This window comes from Cricetulus griseus, unplaced genomic scaffold, assembly GCF_003668045.3.
Source record: "Cricetulus griseus strain 17A/GY unplaced genomic scaffold, alternate assembly CriGri-PICRH-1.0 unplaced_scaffold_2, whole genome shotgun sequence".
Lineage (NCBI taxonomy): Eukaryota > Metazoa > Chordata > Mammalia > Rodentia > Cricetidae > Cricetulus > Cricetulus griseus.
In genome coordinates this window covers 4,954,644-4,969,373 of record NW_023276919.1, presented here as the reverse complement: position 1 = coordinate 4,969,373, position 14,730 = coordinate 4,954,644, and positions in this window count along the sequence as shown.

Here is a 14,730-nt window from a genome sequence, read left to right as displayed (position 1 = left end):
GGATGCACTCTTGAGAACTCGATATCCATATTCCCTAAATTGCCATTTTAAAACCCCAACATTCGGCATTCAGGGAAAGTAGGAATGAAAGGTGCAGGCATCAGGCTGGCATGTCCATGGCACCTGGCTTGATACACTCACTTAGGCACTACTCTGTCAATTCAGGCTTCCATGGTTACTAAGTCTGCAAGATGCTTTAAAGGACCCTGTTAAAAGACAGATCCCCAACCACTTAGGCTCTCTTATTCTCTCTCTCTCTCTCTCTTCTCTCTCTCTCTCTCTTCTCTCTCTCTCTCTCTCTTCTCTCTCAGTCTCTCACCGTCTCTCTGGCCTTCTGTCTTTGTGGCTTCAACCTGGATGAATAGCAGCAGCTCTGGACTTGCTCAGGACTGTTCTCTACCAAAGCTGTTCCTTTTGTCTGTCTGTTCGCATGTGGCTCCCTTGCTGTGTGTGTTTCTGTCTCTGTCAGATTATTGACGAGCATGCCAAACCACTCTAAAATGGCAAAATTAAGTTGCTTTTTATTGCCTTGTAGACACCCATCTATTTCAAACGTGAATGCATTAAGTCAAGTTGCTTGTATTAAAAAATGTAGCTGATGTGTCTCCAATTTATGTTTTTGGTAAAACCAATGTTTTCATGTAAGTTCCAGTGAGCCGAATGTGACCCATGCAAAAATTTCCGAAGATTCACTCCACATAAATAGTATTCAGCATCTCAATGTTTCAAGATTCTTCTCTTCCTTGTCTGGTACTTCTCTGGAAAAACCAACCCTCATCTGACCGTGCAACCCTAAAGACATAAGAAATATTTTGTATTCAAAATTTAACCTCATCTCCTACAGTGCTGACATCCCAAGACAGTGCCACACTTTATGGATATTCTTGGAGCAACCAGGGACTACAGGATGTGGTAGTACCCCACTATTCTCTGGGCCCCCAAAGTTGGTCAATGCCCTTTCTTCAAAAACAAGCAGTCATGAGAACTTGACATCATTATTCCCAATGTTCCCTAGTTTAAGACCCCAAATTTCCATAACAAATGAAGGTGGGAATGAAAGTCTTGGCATCTGTCCTGCCCATGAAACTCTAAAGGGTGCACTCACTCAGCCAGTTCTTTGTTCAGTCTAGGGTTCCATGTGTACTAAGTCTGTAGGCATGGCTATAGGACCCTTTGAAAGACAGATCCCTACACACAACTAATGTAGTTTTTTCTCTGTTATCTTCCAAGTCCTCTCTTCTATCTTGTCTCTGTTATATTCCTCAGAACCTCTCCATCTCTTCTCCTATCTCCACCATATACCCTCTCCAGCCATGTCAGAAAATCTGAAGTTCAGGGACATTCCAAGATTCCTGTTCCATTGCTCAGGGTTCCATCTCCATAGCGAACTTTCCCCTTCCATGTAAACAAATGACTAACTCAGGAGCTGTGAAAGCCATGGAGGCTCTCTCTCTCTGTGAACTCTCTTCCTACCCAGGCTCGGTTGATCAGGACATCGCAGAGGAATTTCCTGGAGCTGACTGAATGCTGAAACACTCGAAGATGGAGTGTGTTTCCCAAGGAAGAGGTCCACCACCCCATTCGTTGAATTACCTGTGGGTGTCAGACTTATGACATTTGGAGTTTCTTCCCTCCCTTGTTCGTAACCGGTGTCATCTCAATCTTTCCACATTTTTTGTTCCACAATTGTCGATGAGTTAAGACGATGACTCTGTATTCTGAGATATTGGGTACCGAGCATACTTCAGCCACCCACATTGGAAATGCATCTTAGGTTTGAGGGAATCTAGCTGCTTCTGTTACCGTGGAAAAACTGTTCAATGCCATTTTGTGGAGCAATATCAAATACACTATGAAGTAGATAAATGGACTAAGAGAACGAAAGGAATCACATTACTGTGAAAAAGGTGAGTTTTCCATGGTTAGGTTCTTCAGGAAGGTTTAAATTCCAGTTCCTAGATTAGATTGGAATTTCATGTGACTGCATCTACTTGGGTCCAAGAGATGATGTCAGGAGCAGGACTGAGTTCATTAGGCAGAGACAGCTTCTTCCATGATTATTTTGGTAGCCAGCCTCAGGATGTATAATGCACTTATCCAAGCCTTGGAATTTCTGTGTGTCTGTCATTTCATTCTCTAACTCTCTCTCTAGCACTCACTGTCTCTGTCTCTGTCTCTATGTATATCTGACTCTCACAGTCTGTGTCTCCTAGTATATGTCTCTACAATCTGGGTGGGAGTCTATAATTCTAACGGCTTTGCAATGTGTTTGCCTGCTACCCTAAGCCAAAGTCTCTGTCTCTCTCTCTCTCTAGTCCTCTGTTTTTGCCTCTCCGCCCAGGGTGAATACCTGAAGCTGTATGTGTTCTGGAATGGACTCGACATAAACTGAGCTATTATGTGTCTGTTTGTATGTGTACCTCCCTCTCTCTCTCTCTCTCTCTCTCTCTCTCTCTCTCCCTCTCTCTCGCTTTCTCTCTCTCTCTCTCTCTCTCTGTGTGTGTGTGTTTGTGTGTTTGTGTGTTTGTGTGTGTGTGTGTGTGTGTGTGTGTGTGTGTGTGTGTGTGTGTCTATCTGTCTCTATGCCTGACTATTCAAGATCATGCTAAACTTCTCTACAATTGCAAAATTAAGGTCCAGGGTGCTGAATGGGACCCATGCAAACGGGTCCAAAGATGCACTCCAGAAAAAATGGAATTCAGCTTTTCTATGATCCCAGATTCGTTTCTTCATCATCTGGGATCTCTTTTTCGAGAATCATGCCATCATCTGTCCTATCACTGCTTTGATACCAGGACTTCAGAAACAGTTTTATTTCTAAAATTAACTTCATCCCCCACACTGATGACATCTGTTGAGTTCTAGGAGAACTTATTGAGTACTACCTGGCCTGTCCAAGAAAGAACAAACTGATATTCCAGGATTTGGTGATACCGCAACATTCTCAGGTCCCCAATGTTTGTCAATGCCCTATTTCAGCAGAATCCAATCTTGAGAACTCGATATCCATATTCCCTAAATTGCCATTACTAAAACCCCAACATTCAGTATTCAGGGAAAGTAGGAATGAAAGGTGCAGGCATCAGGTTGGCTTGTCCTTGGCACCTGTCTTGATGCACTCACTTACACAGTCCTCTGTCAATCCAGGCTTCCATGGTTACTAAGACTGAAAGCAGCTTTAAAGTACCTGTTAAAGACAACTCTCTACCCACTTGGGCCTTCTTAGTCTCTCCTCTCTGTCTCTCTCTCTCTCTGTCTCTCTCTCTCTCTCTCTCTCTCCCTCTCTCTCTCTGTGTTTGTGTGTGTGTGTGTGTGTGTGTGTGTGTGTCTCCCAGTCTCTTACCCTTTCTCTAGCCTTCTGTCTTTGCCTTTGCAACCTGGATGAATAGCAGCAGTTCTGTACTTCCTCAGGACTGTTCTCTACCAAATCTGATCCTTTTGTCTGTTTGCATGTGACTCACTTGCTGTGTGTGTTTCGGTCTCTTTCAGAGTATTGAAGAGCATGCTAAACCAATCTGAAATGGCAAAATTTAAGGTTCTTTTTATTGTCCTATGGATATTCTTTTTCAAACATGTGATTGCTTTCTGTCAAGTTGCTTGTATTACAAAAGGCAGTGGAAGTGTCTCCAATTTATGTTTTTGGCATACCCAAAGTTTTTATGTAAGGTCCAGTGAGCTGAATGGGACCCATGCAAAAAGGCCCAAAGATTCACTGCAGATAATTAGTATTCAGCCTCTCAATGTTCCCAGATTCCTCTCTTTGTCATCTGGTACTTCCTTTGGAAAACCCTCCATCTTCTGACCATGCAACCCTCTGTCACCAGGACATAAGAAATATTTTGTTTTCTAAACTTAACCTCATCTCCTACACTGCTGACATCCCAAGACAGTGCCACACATTCTGGAAATTCTTGGAGTATCCATGGACCCCAGGGTGTGGTAGTACCCCACTATTCTCAGGGCCCGAAAGTTGGTCAATGCTATTACATAAAAAAGAAGCAATCTTTAGAACTCAACATGGATATTCCCAATGTGTCCAAGTCTAAGACCCCAAATTTACATAATAAATTTAAGTGGAATGAAGGTCCTGGCCTCTGTCTACCTGCCCATGACACTTGGAAGGATGCACTCACTCAGCAAGTACTCTGTTCAGTCCAGGGTTCCTTGTGTAATATGTCTGCAGGTAGGGGTATAGGACCCTTTTAAAGACAGATCCATACCCACAAATAATGTATTATTCCCTCTGTCATCTTCCAAGTCCTCTCTGCTATCTTCTCTCTGGTATCTTCCTCTGACCCTCTTCATCTCTTCTCCTGTCTCCCCCATCACCCTCTCCAACCATGTCACACCATCTAATGTTCATGGACATTCTAAGATTCTTGTTCCATTGCTCAGGGTTCCGTCTCCATAGAGATCCTTCCCATTCCACATAAACAAATAGCCATCTCTGGTGCTGTGAAAGCCATAGAGGCTCGCTCTCTCTGTGAACTCTCTCTATATGCAGGTTCCGTTGTGCAAAACATTGCAGATACCTATTTCTGGTATTGATCAAACTTTGAAATACCCCATGAAGTCAGTGTGTATCCAACAGAAGAGATCTACCACCACATTTGCTAAATCACCTCTGTTTATCAGATTTACTACTTTTGGAGTTTTTTCCCTCCTCTTTTCGTTTCCCTGTATTGTCTCATCAGTTCGGGCACTATTTGTTCCACAATTGTCGATAAGTTAAGGTTGCACAGTGGCAGTTGTGTGTCCATCTGCTGGCGCAGTTGGGCAATGGGATATTTCAGTTCATATTCATCGTCACTGCTTAGAGTCATTTGAAACCAATGATGTGTGCACCTGATCTTAGTTTGTTGGCATTCCCTGACACACAGAGGCCCAGTGGAAGTTCTGTGTCCATCTGCCAGCCCAGGATCCGAGTTCAGTAACAGGCTACAGAACGCCAAGGCCCACTGGCATGTCTGTGTCCATGTGCCAGACCCGGGAGTCCAGCGGTATTTCTGCTTCCTGTTGTCATCACTGGTTAGAGCCATCTAACACCAGTGATCTGTGCATGGGATACTAGTTGGCAGCGAGATCCCACAAGGTGATGTATCTGGTTCCTTCATTGTCACTGCTTAGAGTCATCTGACACCTGTGATCTTTGCTCCTGAACCATTTTCGGTGGAGGCCTTGGACACGCAGAGGCCCAGTAGCTGTTCTGGATCTGTATGGTGTCCCATGATCCGAGTTCAGTGGCATTATAAGACACACCGAGGCCCAGTGGCAGTTCTGTGTCTTTCTGCTGGCCCAGGTAAACCACTTTCTGTTTCCAGTTCCATTTCTCATCCCTGCTTACAGTCACCTGCCACCACTGATCTTTACTTCTGATATGAGTTCGGCAGAGGCCTTGGACAAGCCGAGGCCCAAGGGTAGATCTGTGTTGATCTTCCAGGCCAGGATCTGATTTCGGCTAAGGGTTCTGAAATACCAAGACACAGTGGCAGTTCTGTCTTCATCTGCTGGCCCAGGTAGTCCAGGGGCTGTTTGTGGTTCCATTCATCGTCACTGCTTAGAGTCATCTGACACCAGTGATCTATGTGACTGATCCTATTTCAAGGGCGATCTCCAACATGCCAAGGCCCAGTGGCAGTTGTGTGTCCATCTGCTGACCCAGGTAAGCCCGGTTCTTTTTGCAGTTCCTTTTGTCATCACTGATTAGAGTCATCTGGCAACAGTGATCTATGCTCTGGATCCGAATCACAGGCCAAGCTAATACACACAGAATCCAAGTGGCAGTTATGGTTTCATCTGAGGTCCCAGGATCCGAGTTGGGTGGCAGGCTTTGACATGCCAAGGCCCAGTGGAAGTTCTGCAGCCATATGCTGGCCCAGGATCTGAGTTTGGCGGTGGTATACGACACGCCAATGCGCAGTGGCAGTTCTGTGTCCATCTGCAGGCCCATGGAGGTCAGCGGCTGTTTCTGGTTCCATTAGTCATCACTGCTTAGAGTCATCTGACACCAGTGATCTGTGCTATGGATCCAAGTTCTGCGGCGGGTTCCAACAAGCTGAGGCCAAGTGGTAGTTCTGCCTCCATCTGCCAGCCCAGGATCAGAGTTCGTCACTAAGCTCCAAAGTACAAGTCCCAGTGGCAGTTCTGTGACCATCTGCTGGGCAGGTAGAGCAGGGTCTGTTTCCATTCCATTCATAACCACTGATTAGGGTCATCTGACACCAGTGATTAAAGCACCTGATCCCAATTCAGGAGCAGGCTCCAATACACCAAGGCCGAGGGGTAGTTCCACATCTAAAAGTTGGCCCAGAATCTCAGTTCAGTGGCGGCATACGACACATTGAGGCACAGTGGCAGTTCTGCCTCCATCTTCCAGCCCAGGATCAGAGTTCGTCAGTAAGCTCCAAATCACAAGACCAAGGGGCAGTTCTGTGACCATCTGCTGGGCAGGTAGAGCAGGGGCTGTTTCCATTCTATTCATAACCACTGATTAGGGTCATCTGACACCAGTGATTAAAGCACCTGATCCCAATTCCGGAGCAGGCTCCAATACACCAAGGCCGAGGGGTAGTTCCACATCTAAAAGTTGGCCCAGAATCTCAGTTCAGTGGCAGCATACGACACATTGAGGCACAGTGGCAGTTCTGCATCCATCTTCGTTTCCTGCACCCAAGTTCTGTGGTGGGCTCTAACACGCCAAAGGCCAGTTGCATTTCTGCCTCAATCTGCTGGCCCAAAGTGCAAGTTCAGATGCGTTTCCGACACATTCAGGCCCAGTGGCAATTCTGCATCTATCTGCGTTCTGTGGATCCGAGTTCTGGGACATGCTCTGGCACGCCAAAAACAAGTGGCAGTTCTGCCTCCATCTTCATCTGCCCGCTCAGGATCTGATTTCTGCTTTGGAATATGACAAGCCGAGGTCCAGTGGCAATTCTCTTTCCAACAATTGGCCCGGTTAGGCCAGGGGATGTTTCTGGTTCCATTTGTTGTCACTGCTTAGAGTTTTTGGATACCAGTGATCTTTGCTCCTGATGCGAGTTTGGCGACTGGCTCTGACACATCAAGGCCCAGTGTCAGTTCTAAACTTAACTCATCTCCTCCGTTGAGGTCAAGGAGAACCAAGTGAGTGCTACCTGGCCTTCCCAAGAAAGGAACAAACAGATAGTCCAGGATGTGGTACTACCACAACATTCTCAGGTCCCCAATGTTGAACAATGCCCTAATTAAGCAGAATTCAATCTAGAGAACTAGATATCCTTATCCCCTAAATTGCCATTTCTAACAACCCAAAAATCAGTTTTCAGCAAAAGTAGAATGAAAGTTGAAGGCATCAGGCTGGCCTGTCCAAGGCACCTGGCATTATTCAGACACTCAGGCAGTACTCTGTTCAGTCCAGCTTTCAGGGATACTAAGTCTGCAGACCGCTTTAAAAGACCCAGTTAAAAGACAGATCCCGACACACTTATGCTCTCTTAGTCTCTCTCTGTCTCTCTCACTATCTCTCTCTCCTTCTCTTTCTCTCACTCTCTCTCTGACCGTATCTCTCTCTCACTGTCTTTCTTATCTTCAAGTTCCTATCTGCTATCTGCTCTTTGCTATGTTTCTGACCCTCTTTGTCTCTTCTCCTCTCTGCCCAACTCAGGCTCTCCCACCCTGTCTGAAATCCATGGTTCATGGAATTTCATAGGTAGATTTTCAATAGCACTGTGTTCAGTTTCCATTTCGTACATTTCCCCTTGAATGGACACTAAAGGCCAACACTATTGCTGAGAAAGCCATGGAATGTCTCTGTCTGTGACCTCTCACCATGCCAAGACTTTGTTGGCTGGGAATCCTCAGTGATCATTCTCTCAGATTGACCAAACTGTGAGACACCCCTTCAGGTCAGTGTTTATCCCAAGAATGAGGTCCAACACCACATTCTCTGAATCATTTGTGAATTCAGGATCATGCCTTCAACAGTTTCTTCCCTCCAATAATAGGTATTCTGTGTCGACTTGAATGATCAGGCATTTTGTTCTGCCTTTGCCCATGAGATCAAACAGACTCTGAGTTCTGAGATTAGGAGTCCCAAAACTTCTTCGGCCTAACCCATGGGAAGTATATCTTATTATTGAGGCATACTTCCGGTTACTGTTACCTTGGAAAACCTATTAAAATGCTTTTAAGGGGGAATGTCCTATTCCCCAGGTTGTGCATAATGGACAAACAAAATGAAAAGACACACATTACTGATGGAAATTTGAGTTTGCATGGTAGGTTTCTCCAGGAAGGTTTAAATTCCATATCTTAGATTAGATTGAACTATCATTGCACTGTGGGTACTTGGGTGCATCAAATGATGTCAGAAGCAAAGCAGAGTCCATGAGGCAGAGACAGCATACTCCTTGAGTATAAGAAAACCCACCAGTGGACTGGATTTCACGTATCTCAGCCTACACTAATCCTTGGTTTGTCTGTCTTTCAATCTGTATGTCTGAATTGTCAACTCTAATTGTCTATCAATCAGTGTCACTGTCTCGCTGTGTATGTCCCTTAACCCTGGTGGGCTGCCCGCTATAACTCTACCTGAATTTCACTGGAACTCCCTGGAAGATGAGCCCCCCTTCTTTGTCTCTCTGTGTCCCTCTTACTCTCACTCTCTCTCAATCTCTCACCCTCTCTCTCGCCTTCTGTCTTTCCCTCCACAACCTGCCTGAATACCAGCAACTCTTGACTTGTTCAGGACTGTTATCTACCAAGTGTGATCCTTTTGTATCACTTTCAGTATGTATCTCCCTTGCTGTGTGTGTTTCTCTCTCTCTGTTAGAGTATTAAAGAGCATGCTTAAACACTCTAAAACAGCAAAATTAAGGTGCTTTTTATTGTCCTTTAGATACGGTTCTTTTTCAAACATGTGAATGCATTCCTCCAAGTTGGTTGTATCAAAAAAGGCAGGAAATGTGTCTGCAATTTATGTTTTTGGCACACCCAATATTTTCCTGTAAGTTCCATTGACCTGAATGGCACCCATGCAAAAATTTCTAAAGATTCATTCAAGATAAATAGTATTCTTTCCCACAATGATCCCAGATTCCTCTCCTCATCCTCTGGTACCTTTCTCTGGGAAAAGCCTTCATCATTTGACCATGAAAAACTCTGTCACCAGTACTTAAGAAATATTTTGTCTTCTAAATTTAACCTCATCTCCTACACTGCTGATATCTGTCGAGGCTTAGGATACCCAAGACAGAGCCACACATTCTGGAAATTCTTGGAGCATCCAGGTACTCCAGGATGTGGTAGTACCCCACTATTCACAGGGCCCCCAAATATGATCAATGCCATGTCTTCAAAAAGAAGCAGACTTGAGAACTCGACATCTTTATTCCCAATGTTGCCAAGTGTAAGACCAAAATTTTCATAATAAATGAAAGTGGGAATGAAGTTCTTGGCATCAGTCCTGCCCATGAAAATTGGAAGGGTATACTCACTCAGCAAGTACTCTGTTCAGTCCAGGGTTCCATGGTTAATAAGTCTGCCAGCAGAGTTATAGGACCCTTTAAAAAACAGATCCCTAACCAAGACTAATGCATTATTCTCTGTCACCTTCCATTTTGTCTCTGCTATCTTCTCTGAGCCTCTTCATCTCTTCTCCTGTCTCCCCGACTCACCGTATCCAACTATGTCAGAAAAATCTAAAGTTCATGGACATTCTAAGAATCCTATTCCATTGCACAGGATACTGTCTCCATAGTGAGCTATCCCCTACCATGTAAACAAATGACCAACTATGGAGCAGGCAAAGCAATCGAGGCGCTCCCTTTGTGAACTCTCTCCATAACCAGGTTCAGTAGAGTGGGACATCGCAGAGATATTTTGTGGAGCTGACCAAATGCAGAAACACCCCATGAGGACAGTGTGTTTCCCGAGATGAGTTCCAACACCACATTTGCTGAATCACCTGTGGGTTTGGGAGTTTCTTCTCTTACAACTTTGTGAGTTTCTTCTCTCCACTGTTTGGAACCCTGTGTCTTCTCAACGGTTCAGGAATGTTTTGTTCTGCAATTGTCGATGAGTTAAGGCTGACACCGTCTTCTGAGATGTTGAGTAAAGAGCCTCCTTCAGCCACCCCCATTGGAATTACATCTTATGTTTATGGGAATCTAGCTGCTATTGTTACCGTGAAAAAAAATGTTCAATGCCATGTAGTGGAGCATAGTCAAATACCCTAAGAAGTACATAAGTGGACTAAGAAAATGAAACGAATCACATTATTGTAAAAAAGGTGAGATTTCCATGGTTACCTTATTCAAGGAAAGTTTAAATTCCATTTCTTAGATTAGATTGAAAGATCATTATAACTGCAGATAGTTGGTTTCATGAAATGATGTTGTCAGCAGTAGGACAGAGTTCATAAGGCAGAGACAGCTTTCTCCATGAGTATGTTGGGAGCCTGCCTCTGGATGAAAAATGCACTTATCCTAGCCTAAACTAAGACTTGGAATGTCTGTGTGTCTGTCTGTCTGCCTTTCATTCTCTACCTCTCACTCTCTCACTCACTGTCCCTCTCTCTTTCTCTGTGTATCTCTGTCTCTCATTGTATGTGTCTCTATATGTATATGTCTCTACAGCCTGGGTGGGAATCAAACTGCTTTTCAATGTATTTGCCTGCTACACGAAAACAAATTCTCTCTCTCTCTCTCTCTCTCTCTCTCTCTCTCTCTCTCTCTCTCACACACACACACACACACACACGCACACACACACTCTCTCTCTCGTCTTTCTAGTCCTCTGTTTTTGCCTCTGCAACCTGGGTGAATACCTGAAGCTGTACTTGTTGTGGACTGGTCTCCACTGAAACTGAGCTTTTATCGGTCCTTTTGTATGTATCCCTTTCTCTCTCTTTCTTTTTCTCTGTCTCTGTATCTCCCTGTCACTCTGTCTCTCTCTGTCTCTCTCTGTCTCTCTGTCTCTCCCTTTCATCTTCCATTTCCTATCTGCTATCTGCTCTTTGCTATTTCTCTTACCCTCTTTGCATCTTCTCAACTCACTCTCTCCTACCCTGTCTTAAATCCTTGGTTCATGGAATTTCATAGGTAGGTTTTACATTGCTCAGTGTTCAGTTTCCATTTGGTACTTTCCCCTTCAACGTGAACAAAACACCAACAGTATCACTGAGAAAGCCATGGAGGGTCTCTCTCTGTGATCTCTCATAGTGCCCATGCTTGGATGAGTGGGAAACTGCAGAGATCATTTTCTCAGACTGACCAAACTGTGAGAAACCCCTTTAGTTTGGTATGTATTCCAAGACTGAGTTCCAACAACACATTTGCTGAATCATTTGTATTTTCAGCATTATGATTTCGGAAGTTTCTCCCCTCCAATATTAGGTATTCTGTGTCATCTTGAAAGTTCAGACATTTTGTTCTGCCCTTGCCCATGACTTCATGCTGACTCTGAGTTCTGAGTTCAGGAGTACTAAGCCTTTTTGGTCCGGGCCCATGGGAAATCCATCTTATTATTAAGGCATCCTTCAGGTTAACGTAACGTTAGAAAAACTGTTCAAATGCATCAATGGAGGAATGTCAAATACCCCAGGATGTTCATTAATGAACTAACAAAATGAAAAGACACACATTACTGAATTAAATTTGAGTTTTGCAAGGTAGCTCATTTCAGGAAGATTTAAATTATGTATCTTAGCATAGATTGAAGGATCACTGGACTGCAGGTACTTGGATGTACCGAATGATGTCAGAAGCAAGACAGACGATGAGGCAGAGACATCACCCACCCATGAATCTTGTGTACACATATCTCTGCCTAAACTAACTTTTGGTTTTTCTGTTTGTCTCTCTGTTGTTTGAATTTTCACTTCTAACACTGTATCACTCACTGTCACTCTCTGTGTGTGTATGTCCCTTCACACACTTTGTCTGCTATAACTCTACCTGAATTGAACTGGACTTGCCTCCTAACTGTGCCTCTCTCTGTCTCTCTCTTTCTGTCTCTCTCTCTCTCTCTCTCATTCTGTCTCTCTCTCACTTTCTCCCAGTCTCTCACACTCTCTCTGTCCTTCTGTCTTTTCTTCAGCAATCTGGATGAATACAGGTAGCTCTGGAATTGCTCAGGAATGTACTCTACCAAATCTGATCCTTTTGTCTCTGTCTGTATGTGTCTCCATTTCTGTCTGTGTTTTCCTCTCTATCTGTCAGAGTATTGAAGAGCATAACCACAGTAGAATTGCAACATAAAGAGGCTTTTTTTATTGTGTTATAGATACACTTCTTTTTCAAACATGTGAATGCTTTCAGCCAATCTTCTTGTATCAAAAAGCCAGCTGGTATATATCCAATTTATGTTTGTGGCAAACACAACGTTTTACTGTAAGTTTCAGAGAGCTGAATGGAACCCATGCAAAGAGGTCCAAAGATTCACTCAAGATAAATAATATTCATTCCCTCAATGATCCCAGATTCCTCTCCTCTTCATCTGGTACCTTTCCCTGGGAAAACCCTCCATCATATGACCATACAACACTCTGGCTCAAGGAGTTAAGTAATACTTTGTTTCCTAAACTTAATTTCATCTCCTACACTTCTGATATCTGCAGAGGTGTAGGATTCTCTCAAGACAGAGCCACACATTCTGGAATAACTGGGGCAACCAGGTATTCCAGGATGTGATAGTACCCCATTATTCTCAAGGCACCCTAAGTTGGTCAATGTCCTTTCATCAAAAAGAAACAATCTTGAGAACTCAACATCGTTATTCCCAATGTTGCCAAGTTTAAGACCCCAAATTTCCATAATAAATGAAGGTGGGAATGAAGGTATTGGCATCTGCCCTGTCTATAAAACCGGGAAGGGTGCACTCACTCAGTCACTACTCTGTTAGGTCCAAGGTTCCATGGGGACTAAGTATGTAGGCATGGTTATAGGACCCTTTAAAAGACAGATCCCTACCCACAACTAATGTATTATTCTCTGTCAAATTCCAAGTCTTCTCTGCTATCTTCTCTCTGGTATCTACCTCTGAACTTCTTCATAAATTCTCCTGTCTCCCGCACTCACACTCTCCAACCATGTCAGAAAATCTAAAATTCATGGCCATTCTACGATTCCTGTTCCATTGCTCAGGGTTCCATCTCCATAGCGAGCTTTCCCCTTCCATGTAAACAAATGACCAACTCAGGAGCTGTGAAAGCCATGGAGCCTCTCTCTCTGTGTGAAATCTCTCCATACCCAGGCTCGGTTGATCAGGACATCGCAGAGATATTTTCTGGAGCTGACCAAATGCTAAAACACGCCAAGAGGGCAGGGTGTTTCCCAAGGAATAGGTCCACCACCACATTCGCTGAATCACCTGTGGATGTCAGACTTACAACACTGGGATTTTTTTCCCTCCACTGTTCGACCCCCTGTGTCTTCTCAATGTTTCGGGCATTTTTTTATTCCACAATTGTCAATGAGTTAAGGCTGACTGCATCTTCTGTGATGTTGGACACCAAGCCTCCTTCATCCACCCGCATTGGAAGTACATATTATGTTTAAGGGAAACAGTTTTTCCACTGTTACCCTGGAAAAACTGTTCAATGACATTTTGTAGAACAATATCAAATACCCTAAGAAGTACATAAATGGACTAAGAGAACAAAAGGAATCACATTACTGTGATAAAGGTGAGTTTTCCATGGTTACCTTCTTCAGGAAGGTTTAATTTCCATTTCTTAGATTAGATTGAAAGATCATGTGACTACATCTATTTGGGTGCAAGAGATTATGTCAGCAGCAGGTCTGAGTTCATTAGGCAGAGACAGCTTCTTCCATGATTATGTTGGTAGCCAGACTCTGGATGTATAATGCACTTATCCAAGCCTACATTAAGCCATGGACTCTCTGTGTGTCTGTCTGCCATTTCATTCTTTAATGCTCATTGTCTCTGTCTATGTTTCTGTCTCTGTGTATCTCTGTCTCTCACTGTGTGTGTCTCTCTGTATATGTCTGTACACCCTGGGTGGGAGCCTATAATTCTAACTGCTTTGCAATGTGTTTGTCTGCTACCCTAAGCCAAAGTCTCTGTCTCTGTCTCTGTCTAGTCCTTTGTTTTTGCCTCAGGACCCTGTGTGAATAACTGAAGCTGTAATTGTTCTGGACTGGACTCAACCTAAACTGATCTTTTTTATCTGTCTGTGTGTGTTCCTCTGTGTGTGTGTGTGTGTGTGCATGTGTGTGTGTGTGTGTGTGTGTGTGTGTGTGTGTGTGTCTACTGTCTCTCTGCCTGAGTACTCAAGAGCATGCTAAACTTCTCTACAATGGCAAAATTAAGGTCCGGGATGCTGAATGGGACCCATGAAAACAGGTCCAAAGATGCACTCCAGAAAAATAGAATTCAGCCTTTTTATGATTCCAGATTCCTTTCTTCATTATCTGGGATCTCTCTCGAGAATCACCTCATCATCTCTCCTACCACTGCTCTGATACCAGGACTTAAGAAACATTTTGTTTCTAAACTTAACTTCATCTCCTACACTGCTGACGTCTGTTGAGTTCTAGGAGACCCAAGTGAGTGTTACCTGGCCTGTCCAAGAAAGAACAAACAGATGTTCCAGGATTTGGTGATACCGCATCATTCTCAAGTCCTCACTATTGTCAATGACCTTCTTCAGCAGGATGCAATCTTGAGAACTCGATATCCATATTCCCTAAATTGCCATTACTAAAACCCCAACATTCAGTATTCAGGCGG